Source organism: Tyto alba, unplaced genomic scaffold (assembly GCF_018691265.1).
Source record: "Tyto alba isolate M040663 unplaced genomic scaffold, T.alba_DEE_v4.0 Super-Scaffold_8, whole genome shotgun sequence".
In the NCBI taxonomy this organism is placed as follows: Eukaryota; Metazoa; Chordata; class Aves; order Strigiformes; family Tytonidae; genus Tyto; species Tyto alba.
Genome location: NW_024881329.1, coordinates 18,548,782 through 18,562,712, shown reverse-complemented (window position 1 = coordinate 18,562,712; position 13,931 = coordinate 18,548,782). Strand labels below are relative to the sequence as shown.

The 13,931-nt window shown below is 40.4% G+C and overlaps 1 protein-coding gene across 1 annotated transcript in view; it reads left to right on the top strand.

The window, feature by feature from the left end:
* Window positions 1–13,931, top strand: part of ABTB2 (ankyrin repeat and BTB domain containing 2) — a 136,441-nt gene that overhangs the window by 69,462 nt on the left and 53,048 nt on the right. The window lies entirely within an intron of this gene.

Here is a 13,931-nt window from a genome sequence, read left to right as displayed (position 1 = left end):
TATCTGTGTGTGTCTGCATGGAATGGGTAATGTGGAGACATATGGGTGCAGTCTGGCCTGAAGCATGTTATAACGATGATCTTTCATCAGGTCAGCTCTTTAGAGAGGGTGAGAGGTGATTCAGTCTCCAGACAAAGATTAGACAAGTGCCAGTCACTGCTGGGGTAGGTTGATGCGAGAGCTGTGATTTGAGTATCCTATGCTGTTTGTACTGCAGGTCCAGAGCTAGCTGTGAGAATAGCCGAGGGATAAAAAGCTTGTTTTTATTGACTCAAGTGTCCAGGCATCTCATCTAAGATATTACACAGGGGCTCATGTTGCAAACACAAACACGGGAGAAACATTTTGGACAAGTAGTAGACAACACTTTCGCATCTGGGAAATGAGAATAGTAGAGGCTACAATAGCTGCAGGACTTGGATGTATTTCTTGCTCTCCAAAACTGCAGCTTTTGCCACATGTCAGTGACACAGTGGATTTTTAAATACTGTATGATATAGCTCCAGTTACTGCATACAGCCAAAATGGAGAGGTTTGGGCTTGACTCCCACTAAATTTTCCTCTGTGTGTACCAATTTTTTTGCTGTCTTCTGTTTCTAGTAAAACTGCCATTGCCAGATTTGACCCAAACATCTGCATTTTGCTGCTGGCTTTGTATAGTTTTATACTCTGACAACATCACCAGGTACTGCGAAAGCTTTTCTAGCTGGGCCTTGGCTAGATAAGTGCTATCTGTGTGAAAATGGCATTACTGGTAAAAATGACATTACAGGGAAAAACTTAGAGTGGAAGAAATCTCCCTTCTATACTCTAGAGATAGTTTGGACACTGTAGCGACATTTCTCAAGGTGAGATGAAGGAGATGGATTGCTTACACCTGAGTGAGACACCCAGCAAAATACAAATAGAGTAATAGTGCAGCTGGAGATCAGGATTCCTACTGGCTTTACACAGCACAGAGATTTCCACATTAGTTGCTGTCAGCATGGAGACCTCTTGACATTATTAGGTCAAAGAAAGGTGCTAATCCATCACAGAGAATGGCTCAGAACTTGATTTATATTCATTTATCTTTGCTCTGCACAAATGCTTTGTTCCTTATCCTTCTTTGAATCAGGCCAGCCTAATATATTGGCATCTCAATCATCATTTGGCTCCTACTGAGATGAAGAAGCAGTGGTTGGGCCTTCAGGGCCATAACAGTGAATCAGTGATTTATTAGTAAGAATAGGGCAGGAAGGTGAAGAGGATCTTGAAGAAAATAGGTAGTTAGGAGATTGTAGCATTTTTATGTTTGTGTGTGTCTGATTATTCTGCCCTGAAGAACTGTAAAACAGCAAAATCAAAATAAAACTAAGCATCTTCAGGTTTCACAGCACAGTATTAAAAAGTTGATTCCTTTATCTTTGTATCTTATTATGTGATCATGAAATTAGTCTGCGAAAGTACTTGTGGAAGCTGAATGACTTTGCCCAGATAGCTACAGTGGCTATCGGGTTCCATCGGTATTAGGTGGAGGCATGTCCAGCTCTGCCAGATCTCCCTTTGTTTATTGTGCCACTTTTCAAGGAATGAGGTGAGGGGAAGGGAGACAAATGGTATCAGGGGTTAAAGGCTATGGAGCGTTACAAGTTCCTTGAGACCCTGGAAATATTCAGAAAAACTAAAATATTTCTAAGATAATAAAGCAGAAGTGGCTCTTTCTTACTGGTCTGTTTTCTAGCGCTCTCCCAGTCTTTAAGTAATTCCTTCATCAGGGAATGTTTGGGGTTTTTTTTCCTGTTCCTTTCCCACCATCCTTCTTCCATGTATCTGTTTCTACTCTCTCTGAGTCTCCTGTGTGCTCCTTTACCTTCCCTGTTACTGTTGTATTTCTTTTGGGGAAAAAGATGCATCTAAAGTAAAATTTCAACTCCAAAAAGTCTACATTGTGGAGCCACCTGGGTTTCAGATCCAAGTGATGTGTCCTATCTCCTATTCCAATCTTTACTTCTATCTACATTGTGGAATTCCCTAAATGGAGCTGCAGTGCAGTCTAGTTTTAGCCTTTACCAGCTTGTCCTGCTTTTACAGAACAGCCTCTTACTTGATCTGCTGCTTCAATAATTTGGTAAAAGGAATGGAGTGCCATTTGAGGAAAAAAAGTATTCCTAGATAGTTGAGCCTCCCCAAATCTGCATTTGCCATGGTTCTAGTTTTTGCTTTCTTCCATGACAAATCTAAAAAGTCTTCTAAGACATTTTTTTTCCTTGGCATTAGCCAGAGCTATTAATGTTACTAGGATATAGTGGTTGCATACAAACAGCTGGATCCAAAAAGTGATTACTTATGTGGTATGGGATTATTTATGTGGTATAGACCTTTGCTTTTCAAGTACTTCCATGCTGTGCATTTCTGCTACACAGCAGTAGAGATGCTGCACGTTGCCTTCAGAGAGAAAATTGCAATGTAGAGCAACACAGTCTGGGTTCAGCAGGGAACCAACTAAATAAAAAATATTAATTTTATTTTACAGCCTAACGACTGCAGAAGTTTTATAGACAGAGGTAATTCTAGGATCATTTATTTAAAAAAAAAAAAAAATTTTTTTTCTAGCTGTGCTATTTTTGTCAATGAAAGGATTTTCCCCTGAGAGCTAGTTTTGCATTATTTTCCTAAGAATTGGAGGAAGGTTCCCTGTAATCTTAATCTTCACCACGAGTTTGTGAGATGCTGCCGTAGGAATATCTTCACGTTTAGGAGCAGGTTTGTTCATTGTTGGAAATGAGTGCAGACTGAAAAGGGGGAGAGGAATGCAAAAGGATAATAGCCGCCAGCTTTTTTGTTTGTAGTCAGCTTTGTCCTTCCTCAGGTCATAATCTTTAACAAATAGGTTGCCATGGTCCTGCTGTTTGAATAGACCCTGACTATGACTGAGGGCAAGTTATTTTAGCACAGTACAATTCAAGATTACTTGAAAGATAACTGACTTCCTGATTTTGAAAGGTATGTAGAAGAACGGGCCTCACAGTCACGGATAAGCACTCCCAGGTTTGTTTTCTACACCTCAGATCCCACAGAATTTGCCAGCAGTGATGGGGACAGGGCTGACCTCTTCTAGAAAAAGTGCAAGAAATGCCACTTTATTTTGCAGCTAGCAACAAGGGTTCCATAACATTTAAAGAAAATTATTTTGGTTCTTTCTCTGGTAGAATTTGTGGGCGCAAAATCATTATGCTATTTTTGCTTATTGCCTGTGTGAACAACCACTTCTGTATTTGAAGCGCTGGGTGCTCTCTTGCCAAAGCTGTTCTGGCACGTGTGCTTGCTCTCAGAGCTACACGGTGCTGTTCCTCCTGGGGACACTGTCAGTGTCCCTCTGAGTGTGCACTAATGTAAAGCAATGAGAATCTGTCTTCCTCTAAAAAATACTTTCCTTTTTACTTCTGCCATAAGGCAATTTTTCCTGTTTTCTCATCATCTCACCTGAAGGAGGTCACATCTACAAATGATTGTCTTCCAGGTGTCAAGAAAATAATTGCCTGCTATGAAATGATGTAATTGGAAACTCACATGCAAGAAACCAACTGGGTTGAATCCATTACAGTTATGGTTCATGGGTGTAATAAAGATATAAAAGTGTATTTTCCCTGATTACAAAAAAAAACCAACAACAACAACAAAAAAAACACAAAAAAATCCCCAAACTATGATTGAGATTCTAATTTTCATCCTCTACACAGGTGCTATGTTAAAAAACCCTAAAACATGTGGTAGTGTTTCCAGATTCTTCAAAGAACCATGCCCATCCAGTTTGAGCACTGTGAATACTGCTGCTTATGCAAAAAAAGATGCTCTTCTGTGTTTCTCCTGAGCTATTAGGTTTATAAAACAATGCTGGGGATCCATTAATCTGAGTGATTTCCTGACCAAGTATTTAGATCTTAATGTAAATGTCTATAAATAATATAGCGGCAACAGCATTCTTTTGAAAACAAAATTCAAAGAAGTACTGTTTAAAAAATGAATACTTGCTTAGGGCAGTTATATTTAGGGCTCTAATGAAAGTGTACCAGTTATGCTTTTTATAAATGGCTACAACCAAGAGACTTAGACTTTGAAATGTATTTGGCACTTAGGAAATGTGAGAGACAGGCCAGAGCCTTGTAGTGGAATTGTTGGGGTATTTTTTCTGCTAGCTTTACAGATATTGCCAAATTCTTGTAGTGTTGCTACCCCCAAAGGGTACATTCAAACAAGAGTTAAGGACAATATCTATTTTTGTAACTGGTTTTTGAGCCTTGAAAGGCTGAGTCCTGGAAAGAGTACAAGTGTGATGATGAGTAGGTGAGGAGGGGACAAGAAAGAATAAAGCAGATGCAGTAGTAGAATGTAAAATAAGTGCTAGAAGCCAGAGTGAGTGGCATATGTCATGGAAGAAAGCCAACCATGAATGTAGATGGTATGAGATGGTCCTTTAGTGTACCACACATGATGTAAGAAATAGGCTAAGGTGTTGCGAAGATAGAGGGCAAAATTCAGCAGCTGGAGAATAAGTGGAATTCCTTGACTTCACATCTGAGTCTCTAAACAATTGGTCATTGTTGACAAGATCTCCAGGATGCTTTGATGTGAGGAAGCAGAAAGTTGCAAAATACTATCATTAGTAAGAGACTGATTTGCTGTACTATGGGGAAAAAACTACCAAATACTTTCAAGTGTGTGTTTGAGGAAATAAAAATTAGAAGAGGAATAGCTACTGTTCTGAGATAGAATTGCTGCTGGTCTTTAGTGCTATCAAAATACTCCTAGACAATAAACCCTGTCTAATGGTGTGTGTCAAACACAAACTCTGTTATCTGTATGGTGGAGGTTTGTGTTTATACTTGTCCCAAAAACTTGGAGTCACCAAAGCTAATATTGGGCTCCATGCGGTTTTGGGGTAAAAATGACAAAGCTTGTGATTCATTAACTACTTATGCACATAAATGCTGGTGTGAGCAATTTACTGTAGCTGTCCTGACAACAATATTGGAGATTAAACTCCAGGCATCAAATCTACAATATATTGTCTTTTTTTCTTTGTGTGTGTGAACTACACAGGATACACCCGCCTGAAGTTTTGTGTTGTCTGGCCAGTGACTCAAAACCTGAATCATTTTTGTCTGCAGGCATGGTATGCATGTGATCATCCTAGTGAGACTCCAAACCCTGCCCTCTCGAGGGCAAAGTTTATGGTCTCAGGACTGTGCTGTGTTTCACTTAGATAAAATTTCAATTTTGTACTGAGTGACAGACGCATATTTCACCCTGACAAAATCAAAACTGTGCAGCTGTATATCAGAGGGCCAGTGTTGCTGACAGCTAATGGAGACAATCCTTGAGTCATCTAAAAAAGACCAGTCCTTTAGGAGTACCAGTTTGGTTACTACTGAGTTCCTGTTTCCTCATGGCTTTTTAAAAATAAGTGTAGAATAAATAGCTCTTACGGTGCTCTGATATTTTAAGTCGTTAACTGATGTAATTGCAGTCTTGATGTTTGTTATTAAGTGACCACAGTTTCTAAAATTTTATTTTAATGGCATGTTTACTATAGCCAGGAGAGTCTAACCAGGGTAGATTCTATCAGGCCAAGGGCTTACCTGTATAAAGAAGTTGATGAGCAGGGGTCGCGTAGAGTAAGCTCTTTCCAAAGATTACTCTGGAATACCTGAGAAAGGATGGCATGGGATTATTCTGGAGCACTTCCCTGGGCAGATTCTTCCTCTCGATGTTCCCTAAGAAATGGAACTGGGAGTGACAGAGGATATAAATTTACTATCCTCTTTTTGTGTTTGGCAAGCATGCAGAACATGGGATGTATAAATAGAAGAATTGAACGCAAGTAAAGAGAGGTCATTATGGCATGTACAAAGAGCTTAGTCAGACCACATCTGGAGAACTGGGCATGATTCAAAGACCATATTTCAAGAAGGACAGTGAACAATAAGGAATGGATTAGAAGAGGGTATTGTGGAGGGTATGAGGGTTCTAGCTGGTGCCTGCAGTTGCTGCAGTCCCACTGGTTACTCCAAATGAAGCTGTTTCTACTGTAAAAGCACCTAAATTAGAGACTTCTAAAGAATTCCAAGGGAGTGGAGAAAGTGCTGTAAACCTCTTCTCCCTAAACTTTCTAATCCCCACAGTAATGCTACATAAGGACTCTGTGTTTCTGGAGTTGCCATTTCTTACTTGTCATATCTCTTCCTCTCTCTTTTTTAAAGATCAAGTTTGGGTTTTTTAGCTTTCATATGTTGTTTCTTCTGTGTGTGCGTGTAATATATATATATTGTTTCTTCTTTATAATTTCTTACGGTAACTTTGCTATATTTATCAGAATAAGTGTCCCAATATTGTATCCGCATCAGAATCTCTATTAGGCTAAAATCCATTTTACCTTCCTTAACTCTCTCAGCTGGGTAGAGCTTTTCTTCTTGTATCATGAGCTCCACTGAGGTAGAATTATACATTGTCACAATATTGTGTCCTTTAATCTCAGAAGTAGCTGTGTCTCAGCTTTGGGACTGTTGAAGGTAAAAAGATCTATGTAAATGAAAGATGCACTGTTGCTAAGGGACAAAAAATGTACTATGGGTACATACGGGAAATATGGAGACTGCTGAAATGTTGAGTAACATGAAGGAGTAAGATGAGAATGAGAAATGAAGCAAGAACACTGCTTCTGTCATACCATCCTTAACAGGAATGAAGCAATACCCCCACCTTCCAGGTAAGTGAACTAGGACACTGAGATTGAGTAAACTGGTTGGGGTTTACACAGCTAGTTAATGCTAAATGTTCTGTCTGTTGTACCACAGTATTTTTTTTTTTTGGCACAGGATTCTGGTTTTGTATTTCTTTCATATTGTTCATAGTCTATTTATACCATGCCTCATAAAACTTTCTCTCTGCTTTTTCATTCATATTTATAGCCCAAGATGGGGTTTTCTCTTTAATATGCCTTACTGGATCCTGAAAATGAGACTCCTAGAAACATAGGTGGTTTTATCTCTCAACCTAATGTTAGTCTTGTGTGGGTCTTTGCCTGTCCTCAGACCCTGTGGTGAAGATCCAACACTTGGAAAGCCACATGTGCAAAACTGTGATGGGTCAGCCTAGTTTTAGGGATGTACTTGTTGACATGCTGGCATCCTTTTCAAAACTAGTTGTAGTCATAGTACAAGGAAGCATTTACAATTTATATTTACAGGTCATGTTCTCAAAAGTCTTTTATTATGACATATAAAATAGATAGCATAGTTCTACAGACTAAACCCTTGCAGTTACGCCATTTATTTCAAACCTCTGGATCCAGGTTGTGAGAGCAACGGCTCTGTGGTGGCCAGTTTCGTACAGGCAAGGTCTTACGGCACAGGGATGCTGAACTGGGACATTTGGCCTTTGCAAAGAGCTAGTTCTGATGTATGAACCTGGTAGTTGCTTCTCCTCATTTTGTCTCTGTTTCTTCATCTAGGAAATGGAAATGAGGACAATCACCATCTTATAAAAGCACTGATACCTTTTGTCTTGCAAAGTACGCTGCTGCTGCTAAAGATAAAATTTGCTATGGTTTTTGGCAGTCATTGAAATACAAGCCAAGGATATGTTCCCTTGAGCTTATGTTCAGTTAAGTACTTGGGGCCAAGCCAGATTGGTGGTTGTCCAGAAGACCACAGGGATATAGAAGTGGGATTAATGACTCAGTAAATAGTGACTCGGTACAAACCCAAGGCCTTTCTCCTACATTTACAGTCATTTGCAATCCTATATATCACAGCTAGATTAAAATATAATAGTTCTTATAGATGCTTCCTACCTTCTCCCCTCCCAAGTTACAGCAGAGTTCCACCCTTTTTATAGCAAAAATGAGGCAAAGCATGTCAAACGTTTCCAAATGTGGAATGAAAATGGGGCACAGTTAGTTACCTAGGAGTAAGGAGGCATTGAATTATTTGTAGTGACTGTCAGTAGGCTTCTGCTCTTCCTGTGGCTGTGCATGCAGAAGGGTAGTGCTGCAGCTCGTGTTTGCTGCAGAAATTGTGAGCTCTGCTGCTTTCACCTGCTTTTGGAACATGAGGTGCTGCAGTGACCTGGAACCCAGAAAAAGGGCAGTGGATTTTGAGAGTGCTTTAAGACTCTGTTTTAGGGTATTTTGATACTTCGAGTCAAACAGTGCCTGTTGACATTGAGTTATATGGAGGACCGGACTGCACGCTTTAAGACAATGCATCTCTGATAACATTCCTGAAGTCCAGGCTAACTGCATTTTGTTAATTAGAAGGGGACAGTGTCTCTATGAGCTGTTAGATCAAGACTGGAGAGCCCATGTAATCAGACAGATCTGTCCAGAAGTGTCCTATTAGGACAGCAGATCTTTGATGGAGAGATTCGGTTGAGCACTCGCAGAAGATTTCAAAATTTCTCTGCTTGAAGCTGCTCTGTCTTCTGCTTTTCCTCCTGTTCTCAATTACAGAATTACTGTTTAGTGTGGATGCAGATACAAGCAACTGTGTTTGGTTTTTCTTACTGCTGACAGAGACAAACTGAGAGAGATGCCTGCCTGCTTTATAGCAGAAGCCACATTATTTTCCTATATGTTAGCAATTATATGCATTGTTTCCTGATCACAAGTTTTTCTCACAATCTATAGCATGACTGTATTTGATTATAAAGCCTGATGCATTTAGATTTGAATGAGTTCTATCAGGAACACTTTGGCTGCCTGTTTTTTGGAGAGGTAGCGTTTGTATTCTGTCAGAATGATCCTGTCTCATTTCATAAAATAAAGGAGGGCTGAGCTTTCCTAGCGGTGGTAGGTCAGCAAGAAGAAAATGGAGCTCCAGCAATTGGCAGTAATTCTAGGTGGTGCTCTGTACTCTGAATTGATTGGCAAGAGGGAACTGCATGGCATTGTGTTGCTTGGTAGAATGGGAAGCAAAAAACAAGGAGAGCCTTGAATGCTCCTTGCCATGAAGAATTACAGGACTTTGTACAAGGTGACAGCCATCCTGATGTCACAGCCAAATTCCAATGTGGGAACTGCAATTGCAATTGGATGAGGTTTCTACCGGGTCCATTGAAGTCAGTGGGATTTGGCTGTTCACTTTAGTGTAGTCAGGTCATCGCCATCTGCCTTCAAAATTTTGGCCTTCCAAATCACAGCTCGGTTCACTGGGATCAGTTATCATTCTCGCCTCGCAGAATGTTCCTTATGGAATTTATCACAAGCCAAACATTGCAAAAATACAGTGGTGCTGGAGACCAAGACCATTTTTTTTGGGTTTCCTAATATATTTTTCTAGCATATTTACAGCAGTTCTGATTTCACATATGTGGCTTTTTTGTGGTGTTAGGGGCTTTTAGAAAGAATTTCTAACATGTAAAGATAATCCTGAATTTTCTGAGGGCTTTCGTTTCTGGTTCGTTTTGCCGCATAGATACTTGTTTCCTGTTGTGCTAATTTGTATTATGGTAACAATCACCACTGTTTTAGGTGCAATGCAAACACAATACTCGTTGCCCAGAGACCCTGTTTTTTATTCTGGCCAAAGGGAGAAATTAATATACATTGTATTGTCTCATAGACTTTACTAGCAAACAAAAAAGACACTTTTTCTGTGCCAGTAGTTTACAGTGTATAGTCCTGTCCTAATTCCTGATTCTTTGCCTCACCTGTCATGACTACAGCAGTGCGTTTCTGAAATAAGGGAGTTAGTACCCTGGGCAGTTTCCGTGAAGAATCCCAGAAAGCAGAATTTGAGTCTTTTCCAGACCAGTCTCATTGGCCCTTTGCCACTTGGTGAGTGGCCCCATCTTGACCTCCAGACATCATGTAAGTGTTTGAAAGTCATCAAATTGGCAGAGTTAATCACTAGGAAGTTGTGTCCCAATATGAAGGATTTAAAGTAGAGAAAGCACAGAAAAATCATTACAGCAAGGTAAAAATGACGGCTAGTCCTTTTTCATTAGCGTAACATGTGAACAGCATGAAGTGTGAAGATAACATGGGGACTTTAAAAGTTATTTAAAATAAGTTTCTTAGACATTCAAATATTAAAATAAAATTCAAGTAAAAGTCTACATTTGCTTGTATCTTGATACCAGAAGAGCAGAACTTGATGACAGCCTCTGAATTATCAAAGGACACTGAGATGGACCCAGGGTTTCTTCCAAAAGTTGCCTTGTTTGAGGACTGGACCGAATGCCCAGCTCAGAGGAACCACGCAAGGGTTTTACACAGCCCTGCTCATGGAAGCAATCACATTATAGCCAAAGCTCTCAGCAGAACTGCTGAACCTCTTTAAAGCAGAAAGATTTCCAAGAGTGTGAACAGACTTTTCCCTGGACTTAGCTCAGACTGTGGAAGCATTTTCAGTTGCTATTAAAAAGCATCCAATTACAGACAACAATTTCAAAATCTTTAGGCAAATAGAATAATCTGAGTTTAAGGAACTGCTTAACTGGGATTTCACCCAGTCGTGACTGCCTTTTAAGATCGTTGGCAGCAAATGCCCATGAACAGGTTTTGTATTTAACTGAGGTAGAATAAATATGCCTTTATTTTCAGCTGCTATTTCAAAGGCCATGGAAATATCAGAAACAAATTGTTAGCTAGCTGTGCCTTAATCGCAGTGTTACAAACATGCTTTCAATTGGGCAGCTACAGAGCGTTGTCTCACGCCATTCTACCGAGGTGGCTTCTTAGCTCCTTGTGCTCTTGAGGTGTGATCTAAGCCATGCTCAAATTAATAGACTCTCACTAACTTCACTTGGGCTTGCATCTTGGTTAATTAAAAAAAAAAAAATGTGACCAAAATGCCAGGATACAGCCAGGGATGTGTAGGAAACAGAACATAGCCCACATCAGAGAAAATATTATAAGAACAGTGGTGTGCATGCCTGAATGGTTCATTCCTGCGCAGTAATTATGTGCTATTTCACATTGTTGTTTTGTGGGGAAAACACATTCTTGAATGCCAGGAAATAAATCGGCAGTTTTAGCATGATTTCAAACAGAGAGTGTTTTGACATGTTTTGATTTACTTCAATTACAGTTTTGCTTATTTAGCTAGCCATGATTAAAGCCAGTGTTGCCACAATTATAAAAATACAGAAATGTGAATGCCAGATAGAAATAGAAATGACCCCTACAGTTTATACCATTATAACACATTTTGACTGCAGATTTCTTGATTTGGGTGGGAGGAGAGCAGGTACTGCCATTTGGGGTACAAGTAGTCATCACAATACAGTTGTCTCTGTTATCAAACTGGGGTTTAAATTGGTATTAAAGATTAAGTCCTGTTCCTAATTGTAATACCTGTGGGCAAAGATTGACCGTAGATGGCCTTGTGGCTAAATTTCTGATCTGAAGATCAAAGATGATGCTTTTACAACTCTGCACAGTTCCTGGAAACCTATCAGAGAGGAAATTCTGATTAGCATGCTGCAAGACGTAATAGTTGTGGGGTACGTTTCTTCTTTGCTGCCCATTTGGTGACTGCTCTCCGTCTGTCTCAAAAGCACTGTTGAGAGGTATGTCTTCTCATTCCCAGGCCTGCTCATACCTATCGAGACCTGCCAGACGTGGGGAGTCTTTGTGAAATCTTATGTAATGAGTGCCTGATTCATACCCCACTGTGATCCGAGGGAAAATCCCCAGTGGCATCATCAGGCTCTGGCATGTGGCCAGAGTCTTGGTAACTTCCTTATTTCTCTCTCGTACATAGAGGATATTCCTCAGCTGTACCAAGGCAGATGAGAACATAAATCTTGTCTACAACTATCTTACATGAGTAATTTTTCCAAAAGTAAATAAATCATCCCTGTTTCCTCTTACCCACAGCACCTGGCAAACTGTTAACTGAAAAACTGAGAAAACGTTGTTTCATTTGTGAGCCAACTTAAATCATTCTACAAATCTTTATTTTTAATTCCTTGTTAGAAAACAGGCCAACTGAAACTGGCTGGCAGAGAAAACGTGCACCTTTTTTTTTTTTCCCTCTGCCTGGTTTAGTAATGTAACTGCCAGTTTCTGTTTTCGCCTCTGCAGAATTATATGCCTCTATTTGAAACTTTTGACAAATCAGTCTATTTTCATTCTCCCTCTGCCATAAATTCAATCCATATGTCTTTAAAACATCCTTTCATAGCTTTAACATGGAAAAGGAAGTAGCTTAGGGTCTGTATAGGAGGCTACAGTGTATTTAAAGCAAGCTCTTCTAGTTTGCATGCATCGCTTCTGTTAGCTCTTAAAGCCTCGACTTCATAATTATTCAGGTTACAGAGGGCATTGGCAGAGTTTTCTCCATTAACAGTGATGTACAGTGAAGAAGCACAACCGGATAAATCATTCCCTTATCCTCCGAATGTCCAGGAAGTTTTTGATGCAGCCCTTGGCTTTACCACCAAGCAGGATGCAAAGAGGATGTGAAAAGGGCAGGAGAGATCAATTCAGCATAAAATTTCAAAAGAAAACATCAAGACAAAGAAACAAAGGTCTTGCACAATGCACTGCCGTTCAGCAGGCAGGGTTTTGTTTGACAAGAATACACAGCACCTATGTGACAGGAGGTCACTGCAGTAGGAGTAAAGTATCTCCACATCTAAGACTGAACCAGGGTCAGAAGGTGAGGGTGGGAAGGAAATGTGAGTCTAAGCTGAAATATATTGGTATGGATGTGGATGGATCAAAGTTGAAAAATGAAAAATACAGGATGCAGCAGGCTAAACCACAGGCAGTTGTGGCTGTAAGTGTCTGGAATCACAGAAAATTTGGGCCAGGGTGTGCTACTGGAATCGCGGGATAGATCCATAATTAAAAATATGGTAGCAGCTGAACACAACTGCAAGTATGGTAGCAACAAGGGTACAGGAACACTGTCTGAGTGAACTGCAGAAGGCTTTTCAGAGTCCACCTGCCCTGTGGATGCAGTGTCATGCTGTGTTCCATCAGATCCACCCCAGGGTGCCACCAGAGAAGGCAGGTCCACAGTCCCACCCCAGTCTCCATCACAAATCCGTGCTTCCCACCTCACAGCAGCTCTGGAGGTCACATTCCCGCCCTTCCCTCTGTGCCACACAAAGCAATCATGTGGCCAAAGGGCAACGAAATTCAGCTCACTGTTTTGAAGAGAAAGCATTCAACTGGTGGATTTCTGGGAGGAAAGCAGTACTTTTTTGGATCTCTGTGTTGCACTGACTTGCACTGTGGCTGCAAATCTGCCATGCTTGACCAAAGGTAACGGGTGAAAAAAATGACTGGGGAGAGGTGAGTGACTGCCTCTTTTAGAGACTGCTTTTATCTTAGTGTGAAACTAGATGTCAGGTTTTTTGTAGCATCTCCAATCTTTGCTACCATTCCCAGCCAATTCACCCAAATGGTCTCTAATTTGCCAACAATGCAAACGAGTTGTAGGGATATGTGCAAAGTAGGATGGGGTCCCAATAACAGCTACACAAAACTGCTTGTAAATCTGTTGTTCAGTTAGCTTTCGTTAATGGTCGTGTGTGCAAGAAGATAAAATGGAAGGAGTGTGTGTGTGGCAAATGCATGTGTGCAATGTAATTATCTATCTACTCTCTCTCTCTCTTAGAGAGGTCATTTATAGAGATGAAAATACAGTCAACCTCAAAACATGTGGGTGTCATTTAGCATATCCAAAGGTTCACACATGTAGAAACCACAGTCTGCGCATTTGAAACTGCATGCAGGTTCAAAGAACTGGCATAGCCCATGGCTTTGTTTTCAGAGTTGCAAAGATTGCAGCTACCATTTACCTTAGATGGACTTGAGGTTATCTTCCACACCTTTAAAAATCAGGCCCTTATATCTAGCAATCTGCATACAGCTGTTCAGAAGCAAGCTGTGTGTGCACAGCTGAGTTGTTGTATAAACAAGAGGAGAGACTTCA